We start from the raw sequence: 5,398 nt of genomic DNA, 5'->3' as shown, positions 1-5,398 counted from the left end.
TTCTATTCCATTGTTATCAGATAGAAAAAAATTATCTCAATGTTTTCTTTTTTAAAACTTTGCATCCTAATATGTTACTATTTTCGAGAATGTTATATGGGCTGATGAGAAGGACATGTGATGTTTGGGTGGAATGTTCTGTAAGTGTTGGTTTCGTTCATTTTTCTATGATATCATTTAATTCACATATCTTCCTGTTTTGTTTTCATTAGGAAGACTTATAAGGGAATGATAGTGGGGTTTTGAAGCTGTCCATGGCTGTTATGATTAGGTAAATATGTAGTTGTTTTATGAAATTGTCTGCATCTGTGTTGAGGGCATATATGATTAGAATTGTAATGTCCTCTTGGTGACCTGTTCTCTCAGGGTCAACACTGATGATGTGATTAATAATGATGGGTTCTGGTGGCATAAGCAAGGCATGGAGCTGCTGAGGTGTCTCTGAAAACTTCATCTGTTGAGATTCAAAGACCTGCTGGAGGTACTTGTCACAGATAACAAACTCTCACTCATGAGGGTCCCTGAGCTTGTGTGTTTTTATATTGCCACAGTGCTTGGATGATCACTGGACGTGTCTCGGTATGGATGCCCTAGAGTCAAGCCAGGCAAGGGTCTAATTTAAACTGGTGGGGCTGGTAATCCAGCATCAGCAGGACAGTGCACCACACATTCACATCTCCTGGTCACTTCACCTGGAAGCCATCGATCTCCTGGATAGTGACGGTCCTGTGCCTTCTACCAGGTGGTTGTCTGGCCCATAGAGGTCTTTGTCCAGTTAGATCACCAAAGACTTAAAAAAGGAAGAGAACTTTCTCTTTTGCTTGGTAGCATTGTATTTGGACAAGGCTGAATCCTCCAGGAGACATCCTTCTACCCTGAGCTCCCAGGAAGCCACAGTCCCTTCCCCATCCTCTGTATCTGACTTAGCCGGATTGAAAGTGTTAGAAATGAAAATTAGCAGCTTCCGTTTTTTGCTTGATGGATGTTTTAAGGCCTCCTGGATATCTAGCCATTTCCTCATAATAATCTGGTCCAGTTTCCTTTCAAAAGCCAGGAAATCCACACAGGCCTGTGATTCTGGTACAAATTCCCTAATCCTTTGAGATAGGATTTTGTCAGCCATCTTCTTTTTCTTTGCATTGTGATTTCTATTTTGGACTGCCTGCTGCTGGACTTGCTGGGTCTGTTGAGGTGCAGTATCTCTCTTTTTCCACTGATATAGAATACTTATATTCTATATAGATATAGATAAATATAGACCTCTCAATTTCTCCAGCACTATGTCTCCCCATGTGCCACTATGCTCCTTACCATGACAATAATGAACTAAATTCTGAAACTGTCAGCAAGTCCCCATTTAAATAATTTCTTTTATAAGATATGTCTTGGTCATGGTGTCTCTTTATAGTAATATAACACTGACTAAGATAGAACCTATTTATCTTTTTATAATGTTTTTATTAGTTCTGAAAGGAATTCAATGTCTTCCCCATCTTCACACAGATTCTTCCTCATCGTCTTACCCACCCAACTTCATTTTCTCTCTGTCACTCTGTCTTTGTCTGCGTCTCACTTTCTCTCTCCTACTGAATCTCATTTATTGGCTATCTGCATCTGGGGCTATAATAGGGCTACAGATGTTAGTAGGTCACCAGAACTTAGCACAACTGACTCCATGATGGAAGTACACCATTTAGGTCATAAAATTCAACACATAAACAATACCTCCTGCCAAAATGAAAACAAAGACCCAATCCATTAAAGTCCATAGTTCTAGGAAAGTCTCTAAACATACTAGCTTTGCTTTTTGGCTCCTATAGTTACACTTTTGGATAACTGTTCTTATTAACTGAAATATGGTTTCATGCTTTAAAATGCACCCTGAGAAAGGCTCAGGACTTCACTGAGATCATAAACACCCATTGTAGATGCTAGCTGGCTAATAGAGACTTCTGTGGGCTTAAACTCATATCTGAGCAGTCTTCTCTGGTGGATATCCCACAATAAGGCCTGAACCTGGGATGTTGTTAATATACCAAGGGTCACACCATCAACAAAAACTGAGTCTCCTGCTCCCAGCAGCAATCAAATACCAATAACTCTTCAGTCAGGGATGGGTCTTCATGCCCAGTTCCTCTCTTCCATGTTGGGATTTTGTCTGGTTTGAGTGTGTGGAGGTCTTGTGCATGCTGTCCAGGTTTCTATGAGTTGGTATATACATCTGCCCTGTGTGAAAGCATCTACCACCTCTGGTTCCTATGCCCTTTCTGGTCCCTCTTCCATATAGATCTCTAAGCCTTGAGGGTGAGGGTGCAGTATCAATTTTCTGTTTAGGGCTGAGTACACAGATATCTCTTATTCTCTACTGATTGACCAGTTGTGGATATCTGCACTAATTGTCACCTGGGACTGGAGAGATACCTTAGCATTGAAGGGCACTTGTTGCTCTTGCTGAGGACTCAAATTTGATTCCCAGCACACATATACTGTCTCACAAGTGTCTGTTACTCCTGTTTTAGGGGATCCAATACTCTCTCTGTCCTCTAAGGGGACTGTACACACATGGTATATGTACGTCCTTGCAGGCAAAACACAGATAACAGTAAAAGCAAATGTTTTTTTTTGTTCTGTTTTGCTTTTAAGCAGAAACATCTGTGATGAGGACTGAATAGTGCACTGTGGATCCCTCTTATTTTTTTCTTTTGATTTATTGTATTAGGGAGGTTCCAGTGAGATCAAAATTGAAAACAGCAACTTTTGTTTGCACTGCAATAATGAACACTCCCAGTTACTGTGACCCATGAAGGAATTTAGCTGGCCATTCTTAGAAATAAAGGACATTCAAATCTTCACTACTGGGGCTCTGTAGAAAGTGCTGTGTTCTACTGAGACTCTAAAAATGTTACATATGATAGGAATAATAGCAAAAACAGCTTCTTCCATGTTGATAAACTAGATTTATTTGCTATTTCTTTTTATTTATTCAGAAATATAGTGTTAATTCATAGTAAAGTTTGAGAAGTACAGTTTGAGCTACATATTATAAATAGAAATAATTACATATTGCATTAAGTAAACCATTCATGTTATGGTTATTTCTCATGAATGGACTCTGCCACATATTAAATAATGGATTTTTTCTGAATGAGATCAACAGTGCAGCTGAGAAAAATCATCACAGGATGGTCTCCAGCCTTCCTGTATTGCAGGGTATGTTAAGCCTCCCATGAACTTTGTTTACATTTCTTTCCCCTGTCTTCTTAAACAGTCTAAATATAAAACCAATTCACACCCTTTAAGGAGAAAAACTTGTCTGGTGTATCTGCTAATCTCTGTAAATCCCTAAGAGTGATTCATATGATTTCTGGCTGTTTTGAGGGGCTAGTGCTTTCCCATTTTATGGCTGAGGAGTGCTAATCTGGGACTTCTCTGAGGTGTCCCCTGCAGCCCTAGTCCAGACCAATGCCGGCAGCCTTTCCTGCAGTGTCAGCCTTGCAGATGGACAGTGCAATCCCAAAGCCATTTCAGGAATAATTCACAGGAGGAGATTGGAGTTCCTGCTCCCTCCCTGGCAGTGTCTGAGGGCTCAAAACATAAGTAGTTACTAGATAATTTTCTACCTCATTAGGAAATTACCATTGAATAAACCTTCACTTTCATAGGGGTTTCTAGGCTGTCTGTCATTGCCCAAGGTCTCCTTGTGAGTACTCAGAGGCAGTTTGAAACCACCATTGCTCCCATCTGCTTAGATGTTATTTTTACCATCCAGATGTATACTTTGCTCTGCATTTCTCCAATTTCATTCATTTTTACCTTCCTTTCAGCTTAACTTGTACTTAATTTAGCAAGTTAAAAAGAGTTGATTTCCTAGAGAGATAACTGGCTAGAGCAGAGTTTCCCAAAGTAGCTCCTTGTGTCTCCCTGGCAATATGTTAGGAAAGACAGTAGTGCAGAGAAGGGCTATATGCACTTTGAGCAGCTTACCCAGGTATTGTCTAACTGTACTTTAAATGCATGAATAGCTGTGACTTTACATTGGTACATTGTACTGGAAAAGTTTCTGCACCCTGATAAGCCTCTCTGCTGGAAAACCATGCATCTCTTTTCTAGGGAACACAAATGCCCTGTGGTCTTGGGCATTTGTAGGGGAGGGGTCATCATTTGTTGGGCTTTCTGAGATGCAGCAGAGTTTGGAGAGAGAGATAGGGAAGGAGGGCTTGGGTGGAACTTATACCAGAATATTCCATCCTCTTTGAGTATATGGATGCTAGGGTCTGGGGTGAAGCTTCCTCCAAAACAATACAATACTGTCAACCAGAAAACTAGTAGAGGTGTGAGGGAGTGCATACTATTACAGCAGGCTTCTCCTCCTAGGGGTGTACCTGTGGGTGACACTGAATCAAGATGCAAAACTATTGTCACAAGAAGGTGTCCATGCTGAGAGAGGAGGTGTTAAACAGTATCTTTGGTAGTCAGATAGGTAGGGAGAGGGGGGCCATGGCTAGGTAATAAAGGAATACATTTTCAAGATCGCCAGCATCTTCTGCACCCTCCTGACTTGGGACAAAAGCCTAGCAGCTTAAAACATTGGTCTTGTGGGCTTTTGTGTCTCACTAGCTGCCCCCTATTTCACCCAATGGACTGGCTCAACAAGTTAAAGGCCTGCTCAGGGTGTGTCACACAACAGTTGTGGGCCAATCCTTTCTGGCTTTCTTCAAGCTGATCAACCCTAAATGAGGGGAGGACAACTTGTTGGGGCTTGAAAACCCCAGCCCTTAAGGAGTTTCTGGTTTTCCTAGCCTCCAATCTTCCTTGTAGAGGGTCTTTTCCTCTGTGTGCCAATATATGTGTGTGCTTCCCTGCCTCTTATAAATGCTTTTCTTCGACTGCCAATTCTGTCTGTGGTGTTTGAGATTTCTATGCTGACACCTGTTATGCTTCTGATTTTTTTAATGATTTTAATTCTTTAACTGGCAGAGAATACCCTATCAAAGGCCCTGGGGTGTACGAATACCACCCAGTCTCCCCCTGATCTCCAGAAGCTACTTGCTTGTTACCCATCTGTTTGCTTTATTTTTATTTTTAGAAATATCCCATAAATAGAATGATATAGTATATTATCATGTGTTATTTTCCTCCTTAAATCAACATACTGACCCCATGGCAGGACCAGATTATATTTATCAATCATTTATTGGTAGTTCATGGTATGTATGTGCATGCCTGTTTCCTTTATTTTTTACTGAAGATATTATGGTGGTGGTTTCAACAGTGTCTCTGAATATTCACATACAGATTTTGTTTGAGCTGAAGTTTTCTTTTCTCTGGTGTAAAGGGAAGCCTTCCCACCAGCCTGGTTCCAGAGCCGCATCAGTCCCAAATAAACATACAGGAGGAT

The 5,398-nt window shown here is 40.9% G+C and overlaps 1 pseudogene; it reads right to left on the bottom strand.

The window, feature by feature from the left end:
- Window positions 1-208: 208 nt before the first annotated feature.
- Window positions 209-3,684, bottom strand: LOC101844877 (annotated as a pseudogene).
- Between the last annotated feature and the right edge of the window lie 1,714 nt (window positions 3,685-5,398).

The sequence above is a fragment of the Mesocricetus auratus genome, unplaced genomic scaffold, assembly GCF_017639785.1.
Source record: "Mesocricetus auratus isolate SY011 unplaced genomic scaffold, BCM_Maur_2.0 Super-Scaffold_6730, whole genome shotgun sequence".
NCBI classification, from domain to species: Eukaryota; Metazoa; Chordata; class Mammalia; order Rodentia; family Cricetidae; genus Mesocricetus; species Mesocricetus auratus.
This window is presented reverse-complemented; position numbering and strand designations above follow the sequence as displayed.